This window comes from Amblyomma maculatum, chromosome 10 (genome assembly GCF_055883805.1).
Source record: "Amblyomma maculatum isolate TAMU_Amacu chromosome 10, ASM5588380v1, whole genome shotgun sequence".
Lineage (NCBI taxonomy): Eukaryota > Metazoa > Arthropoda > Arachnida > Ixodida > Ixodidae > Amblyomma > Amblyomma maculatum.
The window spans coordinates 139797844-139823231 of record NC_139353.1 but is presented as its reverse complement, the minus strand read 5'-3'; the positions used below and the strand labels follow the sequence as shown (position 1 = coordinate 139823231).

At 44.2% G+C, this 25388-nt stretch overlaps 1 pseudogene; it reads right to left on the bottom strand.

Annotated features, from left to right (window-relative positions):
• Positions 1–870: 870 nt before the first annotated feature.
• Positions 871–25388, bottom strand: LOC146177565 (uncharacterized; annotated as a pseudogene).

The window sequence follows — 25388 nt, the reverse complement described above, 5'->3', positions numbered from 1 at the left end:
TATTTCCCACGTAGCTGGTCCCTTATGCGAAGTGCAGGCATTAAAACACTTAGCCTTAAAGGCAAGGCTTACATAGAAGGCTGTGAGGCTTCATTTATATACACAACGCAAGATATGTTCTCCCGGAGCAGATAATTCGTTTTTTCAGGAATGTGGCAGAGTGCGTCGACATGCGCGACAGTGGCTAAGAAGATGACATTAAGCTGTGGTCGGGACCAAAATTTCTCTTGGCTGTTGCGGCATTATTCAGATGATATGTTCTCTTAAGCAATAATCACGAGACCCACTTGGTAGTGCTAGTTTCTGAAAAGTGTGATGTGGCCACCAGTCATGACATTATTATATAGACAACTCTTCAAAATTTTGTTAGATTGCTACCACAGCAGTGCGTGTGTGCAATTTGCAACTACAGCAATTTTTATGTATTGCATTTCCCGGTTGTAACATTTTTCGATTCCGTACAAAAATACATCAGCAATGTTCTACTGCTGAATGTTTGTATAGCAATGGGCTTCCTCTCTGTTGAAAGGCCAAATACTCAAGTGCTCAGTCTTTGAACTTGCACCGCAGCATTTCACACGAGCTACTGCAGCGCAGTTCTGTAATTTTTTCCTCGCAAAGCAGTGTAGTCGCACTCGTGCAAACAACGAAAACAAATTAACATACACGGCATTATCACACACCGTCAGGCACTTTAAGGATTTCTCTTTGAATAGGCAGCAGAAGGACTGACCAACTGAGCCATGAGAAACTAGACTGTCAACAGTAGCCTTAAAAAGATGTTCAGAAACTTCTAGAAAAGTTGTGAATGAAGCTGTGGGAACGTGAAGCTTGCCAAAGCCTGATTCAGTTGGACTTTTTGCGCTGAAGTATAACAGGACTTGGTTCTGATCCGAAAATGCGGCATTTTCTACTCAAATTTGAAGATTGATGTAATCTATTCATACAGCATAAGCAGTGACATTAATGTCAAACAAAATCCTCGAATGCATGGTGGTTGCCTTCGACAGCCAAGCACCTGAACACTTTCAAAGACAGATGTACACTCAGTTAGGAAGGCTTCGTGCAGGGAGCCGGCACACATAGCGGAAGCATAAGGCGTTTTTGCTTTTTTCCTTGAACTATTAAGGGTGTCTAAGATGCGGTCAACTTTCTCAACAAAGCTTGCTGTGTGTACAGCTTCGGGTGGTAGGCGTTGAAAAGTCACTACTGCAAACATTGCCACTGCGCAGTGATTACCTAAGGCCTATGCAGCTAGTTTAACTGACATTCTGGAGTAAAATGTAAGAATGAAATGGTTGTCTTTTAGCCTGGGCCCACAACTTTGAAATCATACTTGAAAACCATGTTCCGTAGACACTTCAGCAAATGTGGGGCGTCGAAGAGGAAGAACAGCTTTCGGCCACCAAAGGACAAATAAGGTCTCTCGGGAGTTACAATACTTGCAAATCGACTGGGGCTCTGGCTTCTCTGGTCCCATATGACAGCTACTGGCTGTAAACCAGCATCCAAGAGAGAATTGTAGCACTGCATAAGCAACTCTTTAAAGGCCTGAGCAGGCTTAGGCTTGTGTGTAAAAAAAAATATCCAAGGGATTGCTTCCATGACCTTGCAATGCCTCTGGCCATAAATACCAAAGTCTTATTGCAAAGGCGCTCACCCTGGCTGCCGCAGTACTCTCCCAGTCCTTCAAACTGGTCACAAGAAGTGTTGTTCGACAACTCCTGTTGAATATGCATTTCGTGAAAAACAATCGTGCAAGGGCGCTCATTGTTTGAAAATGAAGCACCCTTCCTTGCATAAGGTTGAAAATTTTGGGGGAAAATACTGCTCTTAGGGGCACTCGCTTCAGTCACAGTTGAAGTGGCCTCTCTGATGGAAGCATGAAGACATTTCTACAATATCTGTACCCCTTTGGACTATGAAAATAAAACCCTAGAGCAAATGACTTTTTTTGCACTCCAACTATGGTCAAAGCAATTTACGTGTCTCAGTTTCAGTTGAGCGTCAGAAAGTGCGGCGACTGTAGGCGATACATGACTGCTGATGTCTTTTATGATTTCAGCAACAGTTCGTTGGCGACGTTCATTTCTGCACCGCAGCAGTCTCCGGTTGCGTTCCTTTATTGCCCTGTATTTCCTCTGGAGGCTGGCTGCACAGAGACTGGTCTCTGAACCGAGTCTTGTACTGGACGCTGCAAGGAGGAACCAGTAATGCGATAAATACCTTTGCACTGAATGAAATAATACAGTTAAGTGCAACGTTGATGGCAGGATGAGAGGTACCTTCTTTTTATCGTTTTGGTACCCTTCATCAGTAGTTACCAAAGGCGCAAGTGTAAAAGTAATACAAAGCATACTGCAGCCTTTCAGCTTTTGCTAAAGGTCACACAGAGGACATACGATGCTGTTTTACCTTTATGTATGAACACACTGTCAATATTTCTCATAATATACCTTGAAGTATCATTTTAGAGAAAGTTTATATCATTTCGCTCACCAAAGCATGCTCAAAGTACTGCATTGCGGCAAGTTCACATCTAAAACTAGCTAAATTGTATGTGCAGTGTCACAGTACACACTATTTTCTTTTTGAACCAATACACTTTGGCGACACTTCGTAATCACTACGCCAACCGGAAACATTGTTCTGCAGTTATGGCCTATTAGACTGGTTGTAAAAGTCACAAAAACAATTAGTTTGGAATTTAATTGTATCTGTCAGTGATAAAGCACAATTTATGGACAGACATACATGCATGGTTTTTTAGTAATTATAATCCTTAGACTAACTATAAGTAATATATATATATATATATATATATATATATATATATATGTATATATATATATATACATACAAATGTATTATGGTATTTGATCGCCCTTCAAACCTATCATGCAATACTTCCATGACCTTTGCAAGTTAGAGAAACATGCATGACACATTACTGATAAAAAACACATCCTGGTTGTGGCACACAGGATGATGAGCCAGAGAAGGATGGCAGTGATGATACCTCGACAGTATGTTTTTGGGGCCACTGTAGTTGTGGTCAGCTACAAAAGAAAGGGAGCAACATCAGCAGCATTAACATTTCTGCCAAGCAAATGGAGCTAAGTGTTCATGAGTCAAGCAAATCACGCTGCTTAACATTACATCGTACAGAACTGCATATCAGTGACCTATGCATTCTCCATGTCTTGAGGTGAACCGCTTTCTGCAACCATGACACAAATTACATGTATTTTGATCTTCAACGAAGTAAAACTTCATATGCGCAATCACCTCAATTAGCAGTTCTGCACCTCCGTTTTCAGTGTCACTTTCATCATACAGGTATGAAAAGCATAATCACAAACTAGTTGCAACGTAATAGGATCATTAGACAAGTGCGAGAATTTGCAGGACTGCATTGTATTATATTGTAAACTTTTTTTCCATAAATACAACTGTTGTCTGCGTCAAAATACTGTTGCAAGCAGATAAATATTGAAGTTTCCTCAGCTACAGTACCATTGCGGTATTTCATCATCATGTGCAAAATGTTAGCTATTGCAACACATCGCGCCGGACAAAATGATTTGCACTTTTCGAGGGCATGAAAATGAGAACTGAAATTATTCTGAAGGATTCCTCTTGCGGACATCTACAGGACTAAGCTTCCTTTATGGAAAAGAAAAAAAAATTAGCTGTGCTTTAGCTTGTGGTTAAACATAAAGTACGCGAGAGCAGTCTGCATGGATATGCTTAGGTTTCGGCTTTAAAGTGAAAACATGGCTTTTGCACAAAGTAGTTTACTCTATGGTTTCAGGTTTATTTATGCCGTAGGGGAATCGCTTCATGTATGACCAGCCCTTGCCTCTCGTCGATGACCGTTCTCGTTCCGGTGTAGAAGGCTTCTAGTGGTATGACACTGTCTCTGGGTAGAAATCCAGGGCACACCATCGTCACAACATTTAAAAGAACCTTCTGTCCTATATCAACTCGCTGTTGTCATGCACCTCTAACGTAGTGGGCATAGTGCTTGGCGATGTCAGCTGACACCTTCCACCTGTCAGTGCCATGGTAGTGATTTTTCACTCACTTCGCCAATGCCAGCAGCCTTCGATTTTTTGTGAATGGAGCATGAAAACTGCCTTGAATGCCAAGCAGACTAAGCAGACAGAGCCCCGCCTACATTACCAAACTGGCAACAGGAAATTAGCTGTCGTTATCAGTAGACTTCGTGGATATTCTTTTAAGGTGGGACCTGCTTCGTAGCAATGGTAGAATAATATTCAAGGTTCAGTGTTGTTGCTTAACTTCTATCAGTTCAAACCCCAAGCCGTTCTCATTATGTGCACTCATCATTTCACAGTGGAGCTCAAGACGGACAGCAGAGTGCCATTCTTCCCTTCTGAGGTTATACTTCATGGCAGCAAATGTATTCTAGCACCACAGTACCTCTGTGGCCTGATGCCAATAGGAAGAGCGAGAAGTTTACATTTATGAAGTAGGCAGTAAGAACTGCCACAACAGAGGGGAACGAATGGGAGACAGAGACACATGAATACTCTCCAAATTACACTGTAACACCACCCTCAGAGGTCTATGGAACGAAAAATGGTAGGGGTAACATTAAGAGATAGAAAGCGTGCAGAGTGGGTCAGAGAAATAACTCAAGTTACAGACATTCTAGTACAAATTAAGAAGAAGAAATGGACATGGGCAGGACATGTAGTGCGAAGAGAGGATAACCGATGGTCGCTGAGGGTAACAAACTGGATTCCAAGGGAAGGAAAGCGTAGCAGGGGGCGGCAGAATGTTAGGTGGGCGGATGAGATTAGAAGTTCGCAGGGGTCAAGTGGATGCAGCTAGCACAGAACCGGGTTAAGTGGAGAAATATGGGAGAGGCCTTCGCCCTGCAGTGGGTATAATCAGGCTGATGATGATGATGACCACAGTCGCTTAGTGTACAACTAGATTTTATCTGGCAGAGCTTATTTGCCGTCACAAAATGAGAACCAAATCTTCCCAGAATACTTCGAGAATAACACGATAAACTCCGACAACACAGGCAAGAAAAAGAGATAAGATGTATACGGATGAAAGGCATCTCGCGACACTACGTTCCCTTCAAAATAGAAGATTTCACCCATGTAAAACATGAGCAAACAAGGAACTACAAGTCACCGTATGACCCCCGACCTTTATGTAGTCATGAGTTCAAGGAATCACAATAAGGCCGCCATGAAGAAGGTAGCGAATAATAAATACGAAATTATTAAAGAAGAATCACAGCCACGGCAACTTAAAAAAAAACTTATCAAACGGATTATCACAAATATGGTTTGACCAGCTTGGTTGATCCCATTGAAAGAGGACCACACAGCAGGGCTGACAGTGAGGTGTTATCAGAAGAAGCCCGCTCACCTGCAGCCGAGGCAAGCTGTATCATTCACACGCGCCTGGATCATGAGTGCCGGCCAGGACAACTAGAATGATTCCGACATATCTCAAAGACCACACAGCGGAGAGATAATCTACATGGTTACAAGCAGATATAAAAGCCATGAGGTGACTTGTTTTGCACCAATCATAGCCTCCGGCGTGTACAGAGGGCAAAATGCATGTCTAGAACGACCGAACTGCGTGCTCCGGGCCGCTCGGAGCTACGTGCGCCACATCTAGCGATAACGCCTGGTTCGAGACGGGCGGAGTGTCGGCATGCGCGGCCAAGCTGATAGCACTGCCTGTCATTTCGGGGCTCGCAGGCCTTTACCTTCTGCTTCAGTCGTCAGAAGCGCTGATGTGCGCTGCCAGTCTGCGAAAGCGCATACGCGGCGGAGCGCACGCCACTGGCTTCTCTTTTCTTTTTTACTTTCTTTTTGTGCACTATCAAAGCTCTGGCAGGGAGCATTTCACCGCATCATTCACGCGCCGGTGTACTGCATCGTCACCCTAGCCGCGAGACATATCAGTGATCGAGGTTTGGCAGTTTTCGTTCTTCGGCAATTGCAGGAAGGCAAATTAGTATTAAAGGTGCCGCGAAGTAAGTGTAAGCGGCGGGTTTGTCTTTATTTCACTGTTCTTCTTTGGTCATTAAAGAAAACAGATTGCTGGCTTCTTGGCTTCTCATTTCACGTTCTTTTATTTTTTCCACAAGTTTACTGTTTATTAGGGGATGGAGAGGGCAAACTAATAGCGATTAGGGGCTCCCCCCGATTTCTTTAGGATCTCAATCCTCTTCGGCAGTGACTCGTAGAGGGAGTCGACGAGAGCGCGGTCATTGCGGAGGTGTCCCCACTCATTTTCAATGGCTTCCCACAGCCCGTCCGAATTGCAATTGGAGAGTCCCGATTTATTGGATAGGCTTTTCTTCATCAGTCCCCACACGTTTTCTATAATGTTAAGGTCAGGGCTTCTTGCAGGCCATGGAAGGGTCATAACGCCAAGCCTTTCAAAAAGGTCTCGGACAGTCTTGGCTGAGTGCACAGAAGCTCCATCTTGTTGAATGTGATAGAGCCCATCCGGAAACGGCCCATCAAGCACATAAGGCAAGAGGACCGTTTCTGCCACCTCCGCGTAGACTTCTGCCGTCATACGCCCAGGAATGCGGTACAGGGGTCCTAGTCCTTCATAGGTGATGGCTCCCCACACGCTGACTGAAACACGGCCGCTGCTGCGCACATTCCAATTGTATTTTTCTTCGTCCCTGCATGGTGGTAGGGAAATCCGGTTTTATTAGAGGAATCAAATTGCTGTCATAGCTAATGATACCTGATGTGGTAGCAGTGAAGGACTGGAAACGACAAGAGTGCAACGCATTAAAGAGATTGAAGCCCATTATGGTTCAAAATGTGGAGCGTCAAAATGTCCGTTCGCGAGCTCGCTAAGCTGGCTTTCCAGCATTGTAGATTTTTAATATGGCATCGCAGCGCACAGTATAAAACCCGAAATCAATCACACATCTTTTATATGATAAAATATACACCCTGGTTTAAAATTCGCCACATCTTAGCTTAAGGATACAATTTTGTGGGTGTGCCATGCAGAAAAGGTAACCTAACGAACATTTAAAAGTGTGATTTTGATGTTCTATACTTCAAAAAACATTGCCGATTCCGAAAACGTAAGAACTGAGCTCGCATTATGCATTCACGACCTTTAATTTTGCGATTGATTGTTTCGCCCTGAAGCCGAAAATAAAATATACTAATTCAAGTTCTTTATGCGTGTTTCATCTCTATTGCCTACATAATGCCCACCATGCTATACAGTTTAACAACTCAGACTGCACTCACCTACCTTTCACTGGTTTTAAAATATAAATTTTATAGCCTAACAAAAAACTCCGGGTATATTCTCAGACGTGCGAGCACATTGAAACAGACTACAGTCCTACCGTGCTTTTTCCGGCCGCTACACCCGCTTCTGCTGGTCCCAGCGCGTGCAAAAAGTGGCTTCGTCGCTGAAGACGACTGCTCTCCAATTGTCTGGGGTCCAGTCTTCCACCACAGACGCGAATTCCAGGCGGGTGTCCCGATCCGCTTGTCTCAGTTGTGTTTTCTGCGAAGCTATTCTACTTTTCACACCTGCTGCATGAAGCCTGCACCTTATTGTCTGAGTGGATGCGTTCAAAGCGAACATGTCACGAAGCTCCCTGGCGCTGAGGTACGGATCATCTGCTGCTCCTGCGACAACAAGCCTGTCTTCCGTCGTCACTCTTGGCAGCCGGGCGCGCGCAGCATCCTTAAGTCGGCCTTCTTTGTGGAATGCCTGCAGTACTCTGTTGACTGTGGCTAAAGGCGCCCAGTAGCTTGAGCTATAGCTCTTTGGGTCATTGTCCGGCCCATCTCTGTGATGGCTTTCCTTTGGTCTACTGTGAGTCGCGGCGCCATCGTCGATGCCTTTAACGCACCTCGTCTGTTCACTTGTAGGGATGAAAACTTTATTCGGGTTATCGCATATCTGATCTTGTGTATACGCCACACTTAAGGTCCAAGTATGCTTTCAGTAATGGCATGCCGATTTTGGCATTTGCCGGCAAATGCAGCCTGCCAAACCTCGATCACTGATATAAGGCTCGCGGCTAGGATGACGATGCAGTACACCGGCGCGTGAGTGATGCGGTGAAATGCTCCCTGCCAGAGCTTTGATAATGCACAAAAAGAAAGTAAAAAAAAGAGAAGCCAGTGGCGTGCGCTCCGCCGCGTATGCGCTTTCGCAGAGTGGCAGCGCACATCAGCGCTTCTGACGACTGAAGCAGAAGGTAAAGCCGCTGCAGCCTGCGAGCCCCGAAAAGACAGGCAGTGCTATCAGCTTGGCCGCGCATGCCGACACTCCGCTCGTCTAGAACCAGGCGTTATCGCTAGATGTGGCGCACGTAGCTCCGAGCGGCCAAGGGCACGCAGTTCGGTCGTTCTAGACATGCATTTTGCCCTGTGTACCCAGCGGAGTTTGACTTAGGAAACTGTTCTAAACAGTGCAGCCTGTAATTCGAAGCCCGGGAACTTGTACACAGAGAAGCAGATGATCAAAGGAAGATAGAAAACGGGATATGGTATGCCTGCCACAATCTGTCTGTATATATGTGAATCAGACAGAATTATGTAGTTCAGTATTAGGTCAGTGTCGTCTCCTTTAGTTCGGTTCAAAAAACCACAGTGATCCATGATCAGTTTTATGTATCCATACTTTCCCCTAGTTACTTGTTCCGTGCATCCTCCTCACTGCAACTAACAGAATGCCAACATCCGCTGTTATTCCGTCTACTTAAAAAGCGAATACAAAATACAGTGTTTTTAAAGAAGCAAGAAAATTCCTTATGTGCCTCGCATTGCATAATTTTCTTCTGGTGTAATGGTACTGAGCATAAATGAAAACTAACCAAGTTCCATTGCAAGCCCATGCTGCTCATCACGTCTTATTCACGTTCACTGTCCCACGAAAAAAGGGGTGCAATCACTGGTGCTGCACGCCACTGTAACATACTTGTTTGGTACAAGCAAGGATTTGAATGAACATCTGTAGCTGCACACCAATTTATAAATATGCACTTTCTGCCTAATGCACGTATTCTGACACAATCACGGAGTTTCTTTTCAAGCTGAACTGTACATATCGAGAAGCCGACACCTTCGCACATACAATTTTCTGAAATGCTATGCCACTCCGCTAAATGTTGTGATAATTAATGACAAATGTTCAGAAAGTGAGCCTCATCTCACTGCGTGGGGATGTCCTCGTGCGTCATATCTTTATTGGACAGGTGTACGTCGTTGGTGCTGACACATGCACCATGTGCAACCAGAACCAACCAATCGAATATGTGGCATATGGTTCCTACACTTGTTAGGCGTTAACACTGTTTAAAAATATCCTAGTTCTAACCATCAAAATCCCCTCAAGATTACCTAAAACCATTGGCGCCACTCACTGTTAGAAAACATATCGGCGCAAAAGCATACAACCACAATACACAAGATAACACAATGTGACATAAGCGCACTCTTGTGTGTTGTGGCTGCACACTTTCATGCTGTTTGTAAATTGAAGATGCACCACCCAGCCTATGAAGAAGTTATATCGCTCATTTCTCTGTCCTGTTTGCCTGGAAGATGGATGTGCACATAATTAAACAAAGATTTGCAACGCCATCAAAACTTTTTCCTCTGTATTTATTCACTGTCACCTCATACAAGAGTGTCATCACTGCTGCTGATGAACTGCCTGCAATGGGCACTGTAGCATGTAGCAGTAGGAACAATTCATTTAAATGAATACTTTTCACAGAATAGTCTTTAAATTTTGTTCACTGTGCACAAAATTCTGTTTCCGTATGCAGGTCCTTTACACAGTGAAGCTTTCAAATCTTACCGTTTATTAGCACTTATCAAGCATTCCATCAAGTATCCTTAAGACTTATCTCATATGCTTGTATACTTGTTGATAAGCCGCATCTTGTGGTGACTTTGATAGGTAAGAAAGGCAAGCATGTCATATATTGAGCATGAAAATAGCTGACGTATTGTACATCGCACCGCATGCTTTATAAAATTCGCAGGATTACAAACAATGCTGAACTCACCCAGCTCTGTGTGTTGACCCTGCAGTGGTGATATTTCAGTGGACATATTTTCGACGTTTCTGGCACGAGCACCACCTGCGACATAAAACAAACCAGCAAAGGCGGGGCATTATTCCTACTCATAAACATTCCTGGCTCGTCCTTCTAAGGAGCAGGAGGATTGCTACTTAAAACATCTCAGTTGCAAAGAATAATGAGTCCCAAACATTTGGTGAAATCACTGGCAGCACTCACTATAATTGCCCCAGATTGGCTACATCATGACTGAGTTTACAGATTATTATGCATAGCACCACATGCTTTATAAAATTTCCAGGATTACAAACAATGGCGAACTCACCCAGGTCTGAGTGTTGACCCTGCACTGCTGCTATCTCAGTGGACATATTTTCGATGTTGCTGACACCACCACCACCTGCGACATAAACCAGCAAAGGCGGGGAATGATTCCTACTCTTAAACACTGCTGGCTTGTCCTTCCAAGAAGCAGGATGATTGCTAGTTGAAACATCGTTGTTGCAAAGTATAAAGAGTCTCAATAATTTGGTGACATCACTGTCAACACTCACTATAATGCCCCAGGTTGGCTACATCATGACAGTGTTTACAGATTATTATGCGTAGCACTGCATGCTTTATAAAATATCAACTATTGCAAACAACTGGGCACTCACCCAGCTCCAGGCCCTCCAGTGCTGCTATTTCAGTACACATAGTTTTGACGTTGCTGGCACGAGCTCCACTTGCGACATAAAACAAACCAGCAAAGGCGGGGCATGTTTCCTACTCTTAAACATTCCTGGCTTGTCCTTCTAAGGAGCAGGATGATTGCTAGTTAAAACATCTGAGTTGCAAAGATTAGAGTCCAATTAATATGGTGAAATCACTGGCAACACTCACTATAATGCCCCAGATTAACTACAGCGTGACTGTGTTTACAGAGTATTATGCGTAGCACTGCATGCTTTCTAAAAAGTCAACTATTACAAACAACTGGGAACTCACCCAGCTCCAAGCCCTCCAGTGCTGCTATTTCAGTGGACATATTTTCGACGTTGCTGACACACCCACCACCTGCAACATAAAACAAACCAACCAGCAAAGGAGGAGCATGATTTCTATGCAAGGAATTGTTCTGGATCAGTGGTCACAGCAACAAATTTAAACACACCAGGTAATTTTTGAACTGTCACTAATGCTTTTCGCCGTCTGCTTGAGTTTTCAGTGCAATTTCTAAATACTGTCAATCCCGCTACAAGAATGGGACTTACACTTGTGTTCATTCTCACTTGATTGTGACCATACCTTAACCGCTACAGCGAAAAGTACTTTGTACTAATATATATATATATATATATATATATATATATATATATATATATATATATATATATATATATATATATATATATATATATATATACATACACTTGTGACATTTGCCATATTTAATTTCTACTATATTTTTCAGCAGTACCTGCTTGATTCGTTCAAATAACTCAGCAGGAGGTCCTTTCGATACGATATTTACAATGCGTCAATATTCACTAAAGTTATAAACCAATGTATATTGCCACTCATTAACATTTCTCTCACACATTTGCAAAGTGCAGAACATATTGACCACATGGAAAATATGCTTTATTTACCTGAACAGAAGTTAGTGGGAACAGCTAAGGAGAATCTTGGCCGCAATAAGGCAGATTTGTCAAAATGAAGCGAACAGATTGTGTTCAATCGTAGCTTTTCGATGTCTTTCCAAGTAATGCTGGGTTTCTGATGAAATTGAACCAAGCTGCCCGCCTGCCAGTTATACAAAATGCCGCTAATGGCATTACGTTAAAACTCGCTCGATCCAGCAACTTACACTTCGTGTTACAATTTAATGCATTCAAGTGACGGCGGCAACATAAGAACCATATTCAAATTAGCCCTACATCAATGAAGTGAAAACCATGCACGCTTGCCATTTCTGTTTACAGCCACCTTAATGCGCTATTTAGTTCGTGTCTGTCAAGATCAGAAAAGCTTGCAACCATTACACGAACAAGAACATTCTATACAAAAATGCAATCACAAACTGGCAAACGTTGCCGTGCAGTTGCCAGTGCAAATAAACCCTACACTGCTGCAAAATTAAGCGCATATGTGTGCTGTGTGATAATGCCATGCATTTCCCTTACACATATCGCATATTCAGCTAAATTAAACGGCTTTCATGCATATTTTCTGCACGTTATTTTACCGCAAATGATTGTGAGGGGGGGGGGGTAATTCAATTGCAACTTCAGGAGAGTACAGTCACGCTATATCCCGATTCTAACCCTAAACAGTATGAAATACGACAAAATACTGATCAAATTTCTTGTAACGCATCTCGTTTGAAAAAGAAATATCAGCGCTGCGGTGTGCCAACACTGTGACGCAGACTTGCAAGCAGTCCTGCTCCTTTCCAAATTTACCAATACATCGCCACACTACTGCCTTTTTTCCTTAACTATCCCACCAAGCTTTTACTGAATTGTCCAGATGCGCTCATATATGTACTATTCACCTGGAGAGTGCGTGTCCTTCGCTCAAATCAAAAAAGCCACGACGGTGGTTCAGTACCCCAAAGTCTTCTGCGATTGGCTGCCTTAGGAGTTGCTTCCGGGCGACACGTGAAATTTTATTTTTCAAAAAAATCTAGAACCTGATCCGACAGGTACTATAGCGGCAATGAACTAGCGGCCCTCAGCCCACCGCGCAGCGTGTAGCCGCGAATTTTCGCCTCATGCAATTAGCGCACGTATACAAACTCGATAGTTTAATTTAACGTCAGCGCAACCTTTATAGACCTTTTGCAAAATTCCAGAAATCAACTCCTCTGCACAAAAAACCCCTGCACCATGGTTGCCAAACCTGTTTTGAGAGCCAAAGTTGGGTGCAGTGCAGGAGATGTTTGTTGTGACAATAATGCCACGTCCATTTTCTGCACTCCTCTGCCTGTTGTTGCTGCCACAATTATGGTATTTAGAGTCCATTTGGGAAGCCAGTTCCTCGCAAGTGCCATTCATATATCGCCTCCCCCGCCTGTATGCTTCCTCCTCGTTTTCAAAAGCGAAGGAATTCTGCTCCCCGGGTTCATGCATGACATCAGGCTTGACACAGAAGTATTCAGCGCTGCACTCAACTTCTACCCCCAAAACGGGTTTGGCTGTAATAGTGAAGGGGTTTTTTCTGTGCAGAGAAGCTGACTTGCAGAGTTTTGCAAAGGGTCTACGTGTTAGGGTTAACGCGAACGAGGCTTACCGATTTCACCGGAGGCGACGTACTACTTGATCTGAACGAAGCCTCACATCAAGCTCGAATGGGATAAACAAAAATTTCCAGCGAAACACGTTTCATGAGATGCCGTCCCCGACAAACCTAGTTCAACTCGCCCGTACGACTTTCAGACGTATTCATATTCGAACGCACGCCTGAATGATAATAAAGCCTCACCTCGCAGCATTGGCCGGAAAGCGATGTAGCGAGGCGCCGTTCATCAAATTAGTTTCGCGCATCCAATAACAGAACACCGTCTTTAGTAGTGCAACAATGGGGTTCTCTCTGATTATAGTAAACTAGTATTCTAGTTCAATATATCTCTGATATTCGGGTCGTTGCCAACATGGCGGCGAAGCACCGGCAAACGTGAACCGTCAAAACGTCCGGGGAAGGCCACGTGCGGAGCAGAAATCACAATTTGCGACCACTAGCTCTCATAGCATTATGTCAACTTTTGGAAATGTTGATCATGCCAGAATAAAAGTCCCCACATGGTGCAGGTGCAGCATGAACGGAGCTCAAGCGCGTTGGACGAAAGATGGCCGTTCAGCGACGACAAAGACGTGTACGCCCCTGCTTCCATCGAAACGTGCTGATAACTGCCTTCCTCGACCTTCCCATCATTCATGTTCCTGGTTTGCCCCCAGGGGTAACCGAACATTTCTGTAAATCGGTCCCATAAATTGCTACAATACGTAATCTTTCCCTAGTTTGCGAATTCCCTGCATCTATGCTAGCTAGAATTGTTTTTATTTCCTTTTTGTTCGTTCCTCGTCGCGTCTTCGCACTTCTGTGAACTGAAGCGTAATTTCTCGTCATGTATGCCACACAACGTTAAACATATTCTCTGCAAGTTCATTGCGTATGTATTTCCTGTTCTGTTTTCTACAATGTACTGCAAGCAGTGCCCGCGAACCCAGAGCGAGGTGCACCGCCATTACCGCCTACGCCTGTTTTCAAAGATTTCGCAGCAGCGGATAATTATAATTCTAATATAATGATGTTCGCCTCAGCCTACCCCGGTGCCATAATTTACTATTACAGTGCGCGAACGCTAAGCGTTGTCTGAGCATGCGCTAATCAGTGCGCATGTTGTGCATGGTAGAAAGTATGCGTGCAAGGACGGTAAAAATAGATGGTATTTAACCATCCAGCCAGATTTTCTTATCCATCTTCATGGTAAAAGAGAAGCATATATTCCTTAGCTTTTCTACTATGGACTATTATAAGCACAGCGCGTACGCGCCGTGCTCTTCACATTTCTTTTCATTATCGCTTTAGCCGCGATAATGAAACCGCTCGCGTTTTCTGCACGACAATAGGATCATGCCGGCAATCGCTCGCTATATATTTCCAGCTTGTCTCTGTCGAAGCACATCTCAGCTATGAATGAGAAGTATTCATGGCCAAAACGTGATATCCACGAATCTCTTCGCGAACGGCTTCTTCGAATATTGAACATAGCGCTAGCTTAGTATTTCTATCTTACATCGCGTGAAATCATCGATAGATTCAACTTTAAAATCGCGAAATGAAAGGTCCCCATCCGGCTCCCGTCCACTGTGCTTCAAACGGAGTTCAAGATGCACCACTGCGCTGCTGTAACAATTAACCCATAAGACGGGCACTCCTTGGATGCCCTTAACACTCACAAAGGCTCTAGTGTCCCGGAATTTATTGCACTCGAAACCACTTTGTGTTTTCACGCAGTGCCATGAAGACCATGAAAATACGCAGTATTCGCAAAGCGAAGAAAAGGCGCGATGTGAAACCATGATTCTTTACATGGAAAATTAGAACACACAAACAGACCTCGCAACATAAACGTACTCAGTGTCAGTCTCCCACACCGAGCCATTTTGCAGCCCCCCCCCCCCCCAACCAAGAGTCACGTTTCCCCCTCACAAGTGCTCGCATTCCTTAAAAACAGCAAATCGGCGGACCATGACATGCGCTCCCCCGCTTATCCATATATAAGCGAACGAGGCCGTCGCGCGAGCCGCCTGGAAAAACAGATAGGTATTCCTCCAAGTAATCGCTGCGCTGCTCTTACGTGTGACTAAACCGACTTCCCTGCACTTCCTTTACTTGACCCACCTGCTCATCACACGTCTTCTCAGCATCGTTCATACGCACTAGCGACTCACCCTCGTGGATCAAATGGTACACCAAAACGGCCAGTGCACCAATCACATGTGGACGCCGAAGATGAAGACGCTGTTAGACAGTGCCATTGCAGAGGCTCGCCAACGTCTAGAAGAAATCACCCAGCTCCGAGAACAGCGTCGCTCTCACCCCTCTCGAAGAAGTCTTATACCTCGTGATAAGACTTCTACCTCGTGAAGTCTTATACCTCGAGATGAATCACCTCCAATGAGCATCAATCCCCAATCACGTGCAGACAACCCGTTAACCGCGACTACCGCGATAGTGGATAAAATATTAGCCCTTATGGAGCAGGTGACCTCCCTCATCGTAGAAGCTCTTCGGCCTCGCACTGTCTCTGTTGGTGCAGTGGAATTGTCGAGGCTTTGCGAATAAGGCATCTGAAGTGAACATCCGTTGTTCGCGACAAAAAGCTGTAGGCGTGGGCGTTCGTACTTCAAGAGAATAACTCACTTCCTCGCCTTTCAGGATTCTGCGTTTACCATTCACCTTCCATTCCTGATCGCCATATTCTCTCAGCCCAGGTAAATCTGCAATTTATATTCACAGTTAAGTTCCCCACGCACCGCTCGACCTTTCACGATGGTGTAACACACGCCAAGAGGTTGTAGCACTCCTAGCTAAGCCTGTACGCACGCCACTTATTCTAGTTTCCTTTTATGGCCGTCCTGATTCGGCATCTCCTAATCTCGGATGGGTTCGTTTTTTGGGTTCTGCCTTCTAGGGTATCCCTATCCTAGTCGGTGGAGACTTTACGGCAAACACACCTCGTGGGGTTCCCCATCGGATTCTCTCAGGGGTGCACACATCCAGGGCAGCTTTTCAGATAACTCTCTTCATCTTTTAAACCACCCACATACATCTACCCGTCCACGAGGTGGGCCTTATTCACCTGATTTGACTTGGTGGTTAGGCCCTGGTAGCCCTCGTTGGGCTGTTGAACCAGATACCTGGGGTAGTGATCACAGTCCTATCTTTGTCTCTCTCACTCCTTCGCGCATGCGTAAAATACGCCGTAGCGTACGAATAACATCATGGGACTCTGTACGCGCAGACAATCGCTTATCTGAATTCACCCCATCATCAGCATTGTATACTCTGCTGTTCTTGCGTCCCACACGATTACCACCACTGCAAATGAAGACGAGCCAAACCCGGACATCCACCTCCTGAATCTTTAGGCTCTGCGTCGCCAGGCGGATCATTATGCAGCTCTTTTCCCCGACGACCCATTGGCTATACCCGCTTTTCACCGGACTACCGCGCGTGCGAGGCGGTATTAAAAGCGTCTAGGAAGGCAACGTTAGGCTGCATGTTTTGAGCGCCTGTCCTCCAAGCAGGTTAATCGACAACTTTGGCGAGCGTTTCACGCCATGGAGCGCTCTTGTGAAGTTTCTGATTACACAGATAGCATTCGCCTTGCAATGAATGTGGATGAGGACGCATTTGCAAAACAGGGGGCCAGACAGTTTTTTCCACTATGATTCCACCTCGACTTCTCCACCTTGCTTACCGGTTACCGAACTCCCTGATGAGAATACTTCTTACCTAACCATGGCAGCGTTGCTAGCCTCCATTGAACGCCTCAAATCTAACTCTGCTCCGGGCACGACGGCATATATAACTGCTTATTCCGCAACTTGGAAGGGACTGCTTGGTAGGCCCTGCTTGATGCATTCAATGACGTGTGGCATTCTAGTGTCATTCCGGACGAGTGGAACCATTTTATGGTTGTCTTTAATACCGGTCAGGTCATCCTCCAGTATCTCTCTCGGCCCTTCGTCCAATTTCCCTGACGCCAACAATCTGCAAGCTTTACGAAAATATTCTTCGCCACTCGCTTATCCTGGTGGTTAGAATCCCATGATAGTAATCCAGAATCCCATATCGCCTTCTGCCCGCAAATAGGAACGGAGGAAGACCTTGCTACTTTGGCTGCTGACGTATTTCACCACTCTCCACATAGTCATCTTGTTAGAACCGTGATCGCTACAGATACAACAAAGGCATATGATAACATCCTTCACTCAGGCATTCTTGCCTCCCTACAAACTCTTGGTCTCCCTCATAGGTTTCTCCTCTCCATTCACGCCTTTCTAACAAATAGAACATTCAGTGTGCGTGTCCATGGAAAACCCCTCGGTCACTTCCCCTTAAACAGAGGAGTGCCCCAGGGCTCCGTTGTCGCCCTTGCATTATTTAATGTGGTCTTCAGCCCGCAGGGGGCACCTGTTAAAGCAGGTCTTTGCGTGTACTGTGCCACACCACGGACCCCAGCACCCACGCTTAGCCGTGCGTGGCATCGCCGTGTCCGGGGAAAAGGGGATCCTGGTGGTTGAGCCGATGCCGAGTGTTCGGACCTTTGAGGCCCCTCGGCGGAGGCAACACACCACTTTGGCCCCAGCTTCACGTAGACGGCACCTCCGGGCTGACCCACCCGGGGGAAATCGGCAGTCGTCTTTTTTTGTCCTCCCCTCCATCCTTCACTTTCCTATCTCCTTTCCTACAACTGTCCTGTCCTCTCCTCTCTTCTTGGTTTTTCTTTTTCCAGGCGGCTAGGGTTAACCTTGTGTGGCGTACCACCCTGAGTACCGCCATATTTGGTTATAGCTGGGGTGTACAGCTGGCATGGACTGGACTTGGTTGCAAGTTCCTGTTCTTGCCCCCTTGTTGGGCTCCATAGTGGGCGGCTGGCACCTTGGCCGAACAACACACATATTACATGCTTCTTCTACTGTAAAAACTGATCGCCTAAACAAAAAAAGGCGCACCGAAGAAATTGCACAATTCCTGCAAAAACCTAAAAAAGCTTCCCCAAATATCACATCGTGCACTCCGAAGTTGAATGAAAGCCGGCCCGAACTTTGTCCCCATTTCTAGTGTCAAAATGTTTCTCAGCTGTCCTTGGTCCGAAATACAGTCACAAAAATAGCAAACGGAGACCTACTGCTTGAATTAAACGACGAAACACAGTATGCAAAACTTCCAAACCTCCACTGCATTGGGGATGTCAATATGACCATCACCGCCCATAGATCTTTGAACACCGTGCGTGGTGTAACCTCCGATGACTTCCTCCACATAAGCGAGCAAGAAATGCTAGAAGGTCGAAGAGGAACAGTTTTCGGCCACCAAAGGACAAATAAGGTCTCTCGCGAGTTAAAATACTTGCAAATCAACTTGGGCTCTGGCTTCTCTGGTCACATATGATAGCAACTGGCTGTAAACCAGCATCCGAGAGAGAATTGTAGCACAACATAAGCAACTCTTTAAGGGCATGAGCAGGCTTAGCCTTGTGAGCAAAAAAAAATATCCAAGGGGTTGCTTCCATGTTTCCATGACCTTGCAATGCCTCTGGCCATAAATACCAACGTCTTATTGCAAAGGCGCTCACCCTGGCTGCCGCAATACTCTCCCAGTCCTTCGAACTGGTCACAAGAAGTGTTGTACGACAACTCCTGTTGAATATGCATTTCGTCAAAAACAATCGTGCAAGGGCGCTCAGTGTTTGAAAATGAAGCACCCTTCCTTGCATAAGGTTGAAAATTTCGGGGGTAAATCCTGCTCTTAGGGGCAATCGCTTCAGTCACAGTTGAAGTGGCCTCTCTGATGGAAGCATGAAGACATTTCTACAATATCTGTACCCCTTTGGACTATGAAAATAAAACCCTAGAGCAAATGACTTTTTTTGCACTCCAACTATGGTCAAAGCGATTCACGTGTCTCAGTTTCAGTTGAGCGTCAGAAAGTGCGGCGACTGTAGGCGATACATGACTGCTGATGTCTTTTATGATTTCAGCAACCGTCCGTTGGCGACGTTCATTTCTGCACCGCAGCAGTCTCCGGTTGTGTTCCTTTATTGCCCTGTATTTCCTCTGGAGGCTGGCTGCACAGAGACTGGTCTCTGAACCGAGTCTTGTACTGGACGCTGCAAGGAGGAACCAGGAATGTGATAAATACCTTTGCACTGAATGAAATAATACAGTTAAGTGTGACGTTGATGGCAGGATGAGAGGTACCTTCTTTTTATCGTTTTGGTACCCTTCATCAGTAGTTACCAAAGGCGCAAGTGTTAAAGTAATACAAAGCATACTGCAGCCTTTCAGCTTTTGCTAAAGGTCACACAGAGGACATACGATGCTGTTTTGCCTTTATGTATGAACACACTGTCAATATTCCTCATAATATACCTTGAAGTATCATTTTAGCGAAAGTTTATATCATTTCGCTCACCAAAGCATGCTCAAAGTACTGCATTGCGGCAAGTTCACATCTAAAACTAGCTAAATTGTATGTGCAGTGTCACAGTACACACTATTTTCTTTTTGAACCAATACACTTTGGCGACACTTAGTAATCACTACGCCAACAGGAAACATTGTTCTGCAGTTATGGCCTATTAGACTAGTTGTAAAAGTCACAAAAGCAATTAGTTTGGAATTTAATTGTATCTGTCAGTGATAAAGCACAATTTATGGACAGACATACAGGCATGGTTATTTAATAACTATAATCCTTAGACTAACTATAAGTTATATATATATATATATATATATATATATATATATATATATATATATATATATATATATATATATACATACAAATGTATTATAGTATTTGATCGCCCTTCAAACCTATCATGCAATACTTCCATGACCTTTGCAAGTTAGAGAAACATGCATGACACATTACTGATAAAAAACACATCCTGGTTGTGGCACAGAGGATGATGAGCCAGAGAAGGATGGCAGTGATGATACCTCGACAGTATGTTTTTGGGGCCACTGTAGTTGTGGTCAGCTACAAAAGAAAGGGAGCAACATCAGCAGCATTAACATTTCTGCTAAGCAAATGGAGCTAAGTGTTCATGAGTCAAGCAAATCACGCTGCTTAACATTACATCGTACAGAACTGCATATCAGTGACCTATGCATTCTCCATGTCTTGAGGTGAACCGCTTTCTGCAACCATGACACAAATTACATGTATTTTGATCTTCAGCGAAGTAAAACTTCATATGCACAATCATTTCAATTAGCAGTTCTGCACCTCCGTTTGCAGTGTCACTTTCATCATACAGGTATGAAAAGCATAATCACAAACTAGTTGCACCGTAATAGGATCATTAGACAAGTGCGAGAATTTGCAGGACTGCATTGTATTATATTGTAAACTTTTTTTCCATAAATACAACTGTTGTCTGCGTCAAAATACTGTTGCAAGCAGATAAATATTGAAGTTTCCTCAGCTACAGTACCATTGCGGTATCTCATCATCATGTGCAAAATGTTAGCTATTGCAACACATCGCGCCGGACAAAATGAATTGCACTTTTCGAGGGCATGAAAATGAGAACTGAAACTATTCTGAAGGATTCCTCTTGTGGACATCTATAGGACTAAGCTTCTTTTATGGAAAAGAAAAAAAATTAGATGTGCTTTAGCTTGTGGTTAAACATGAAGTACGCGAGAGCAGTCTGCATGGATATGCTTAGGTTTCGGCTTTAAAGTAAAGACATGGCTTTTGAACAAAGTAGTTTACTCTATGGTTTCAGGTTTATTTATGACGTAGGGGAATCGCTTCATGTATGACCAGCCCTTGCCTCTCGTCGATGACCATTCTCGTTCAGGTGTAGAAGACTGCTAGTGGTATGACCCTGTCTCTGTGTAGAAATCCAGGGAACACCATCGTCACAACATTTGAAATAACCTTCTGTCCTATAGCAACTCGCTGTTGTCATGCACCTCTAACATAGTGGGCATAGTGCTTGGCCATGTCAGCTGACACCTTCCACCTGTCAGTGCCATGGCAGTGATTTTTCACTCACTTCGCCAATGCCAGCAGACTTCAGATTTTCTGTGAATGGAGCAAGAAAACTGCCTTGCATGCCTAGCAGACAGAGCCCCGCCTACATTACCAAACTGGCAACAGGAAATTAGCTGTCGTTATCAGTAGACTTTGTGGATTCTCTTTTAAGGTGGGACCTGCTTCGTAGCAATGGTAGAATAATATTCAAGATTCAGTGTTGTTGCTTAACTTCTATCAGTTCAAGCCCCAAGCCGTTCTCATTATGTGCACTCATCATTTCACAATGAAGCTCAAGACTGACAACAGAGTGCCATTCTTCCCTTCTGAGGTCATACTTCATGGCAGCAAATGTATTCTAGCACCACAGTACCTCCGCTGTGGCCTGATTCCAATAGAAAGAGCGAGAAGTTTACATTTTTGAAGTTGGCAGTAAGAACTACCACAACAGAGGGGAACGAATGGGAGACAGACGCACACGAATACTCTCCAAATTACATTGTAACACCACAGACTCTTAGTGTACAACTGGATTTTTTCTGGCAGAGCTTATTTGCTGTCAGAAAATGAGAACCAAATTTTCTCAGAATACTCGAGAATGAAACGATAAACTCCGACAACACAGGCAAGAAAAAGAGATAAGATGTATACGGATGAAAGGCATCTCGCGACACTACGATCCCTTCAAAATATAAGATTTCACCTTTGTAAAACGTCAGCAAACAAGAAACTACACGTCACCGTACGACCGCCGACCTTTATGTAGTCATGAGTTCTAGGAATCACACTAAGACCGCCATGAAGAAGGTAGGGAATAATAAATACGAAATTATTAAAGAATCACTGCCACGGCAACTTAAAAAACCTTATCAAACGGATGATCACAAATATGGTTTGACCAGCTTGGTTGATCCCATTGAAAGAGGACCACACAGCAGGGTTGACAGTGAGGTGTTATCAGAAGAAACCCGCTAACCTGCAGCCGAGACAAACTGTATCATTCACACGCGCCTGGATCATGAGTGCCGGCCAGGACAACTAGAATGATTCCGACATCTCGCAAATTCCACACAGCGGAGGGATAATCTACATGGTTACAAGCAGATATAAAAGCCATGAGGTGTCATGTTTTGCACCAATCATAGCTTACGGCATGTACCCAGCGGAGTTTGACTTAGGAAGCTGTTCCAAACAGTGCAGCCTGTAATTCGAAGCCCGGGAACTTGTACACAGAGAAGCAGATGACCAAAGGAAGATAGAAAACGGGATATGGTATGCCTGCCACAATCTGTCTGTATATATGTGAATGCGAGAGAATTAGGTAGTTCAATATTAGGTCAGTGTCGTCTCCTTTAGTTCAGTTCAAAAAACCACAGTGATGCATGATCAGTTTTACGTATCCATACTTTCCCCTAGATACTTGTTCCTTGCATCCTCCTCACTGCAACCAACAGAACCTCAACATCCGCTGTTATTCCGTCTACTTAAAAAGCAAATACAAAATACAGTGTTTTTAAAGAAGCAAGAAAATTCCTTATGTGCCTCGCATTGCATAATTTTCTTCTGTTGTAATGGTATTGAGCATAAATGAAAACTCACCAAGTTCCATTGGAGGCCCATGCTCCTCATCACGTCTTATTCAGGTTCACTGTCCCACGAAAAAAGGGGTGCAATCACTGGTGCGGCACTCCACTGCAACTTACTTTTTGGTACAAGTAAGGATTTAAATGAACATCTGTAGCTGCACACCAATTTATAAATACGCACTTTCTGCCTAAAGCACGTATTCTGACACAATCACGGAGTTTCTTTCCAAGCTGAACTGTACATATCGAGAAGCTGACACCTTCGCACATACAATTTTCTGACCTGCTATGCCACTCCGCTAAATGTTGTGATTATTAATGACAAATGTTCAGAAAGTGAGCCTCATCTCACTGCGTGGGGATGTCCTCGTGCGTCATATCTTTATTGGACAGGTGTACGTCGTTGGTGCTGACACATGCACCATGTGCAACAAGAACCAACCAATCGAATATGTGGCATATGGTTCCTACACTTTTTAGGAGTTAGCAATGTTTAAAAATATCGTAGTTCTAACCATCAAAACCCCCTCAAGATTATCTAAAACCATTGGCGCCACTCACTGTTAGAAAACATATCGGCGCAAAGGCATACAATCACAATACACAAGATAACCTAATGTGACATAAGCGCACGCTTGTTTTTTGTGGCTGCACACCTTCATGCTGTTTGTAAATTCAAGATGCACCACCCAGCCTATGAAGAAGTTATATCGCTCATTCCTATGTCCTGTTTGCCTGGAAGATGGATGTGCACATAATTAAACATAAAGATTTACAACGCCAACATCAAAACTTTTTCCTCTGTATTTATTCACTGTCACCTCATACAAGAGTGTCATCACTGCTGCTGATGAACTGCCTGCATTGGGCACTGTAGCATGTAGCAGTAGGAACGATTCATTTAAATGAATACTTTTCACAGAATAGTCTTTAAATTTTGTTCACTGTGCACAAAATTCTGTTTCCGTATGCAGGTCCTTTACACAGTGAAGCTTTCAAATCTGACCGCTTATTTGCACTTATCAAGCATTCCATCAAGTATCCTTAAGACTTATCTCATATGCTTGTATACTTGTGGATAAGCCGCATCTTGTGGCGACTTTGATAGGTAAGAAAGGCAAGCATGTCATATATTGAGCATGAAAATAGCTGACGTATTGTACATCGCACCGCATGCTTTATAAAATTAGCAGGATTACAAACAATGGTGAACTCACCCAGCTCTGTGTGTTGACCCTGCAGTGGTGCTATTTCAGTGGACATATTTTTGACGTTTCTGGCACGAACACCACCTGCGACATAAAACAAACCAGCAAAGGCGGGCATTATTCCTACTCTTAAACATTCCTGGCTCGTCCTTCTAAGGAGCAGGAGGATTGCTACTTAAAACATCTCAGTTGCAAAGAATAATGAGTCCCAAACATTTGGTGAAATCACTGGCAGCACTCACTATAATTGCCCCAGATTGGCTACATCATGACTGAGTTTGCAGATTACTATGCATAGCACCACATGCTTTATAAAATTTCCAGGATTACAAACAATGGCGAACTCACCCAGGTCTGAGTGTTGACCCTGCACTGCTGCTATCTCAGTGGACATATTTTCGATGTTGCTGACACCACCACCACCTGCGACATAAACCAGCAAAGGCGGGGAATGATTCCTACTCTTAAACACTGCTGGCTTATCCTTCCAGGGAGCAGGATGATTGCTAGTTGAAACATCGTTGTTGCAAAGTATAAAGAGTCTCAATAATTTGGTGACATCACTGTCAACACTCACTATAATGCCCCAGGTTGGCTACATCATGACAGTGTTTACAGATTATTATGCGTAGCACTGCATGCTTTATAAAATATCAACTATTACAAACAACTGGGCACTCACCCAGCTCCAGGCCCTCCAGTGCTGCTATTTCAGTACACATATTTTTGACGTTGCTGGCACGAGCACCACTTGTGACATAAAACAAACCAGCAAAGGCGGGGCATGTTTCCTACTCTTAAACATTCCTGGCTTGTACTTCTAAGGAGCAGGATGGTTGCTACTTAAAACATCTGAGTTGCAAAGATTAGAGTCCAATTATTATGGTGAAATCACTGGCAACACTCACTATAATGCCCCAGATTGGCTACAGCGTGACTGTGTTTACAGATTATTATGCGTAGCACTGCATGCTTTCTAAAAATTCAACCATTACAAACAACTGGGAACTCACCCAGCTCCAAGCCCTCCAGTGCTGCTATTTCAATGGGCATATTTTCGATGTTGCTGACACACCCACCACCTGCAACATATAACAAACCAACCAGCAAAGGAGGAGCATGATTTCTATGCATGGAATTGTTCTGGATCAGTGGTCACAGCAACAAATTTAAACACATCAGGTAATTTTTGAACTGTCACTAATGCTTCTCACCATCTGCTTGAGTTTTCAGTGCCAT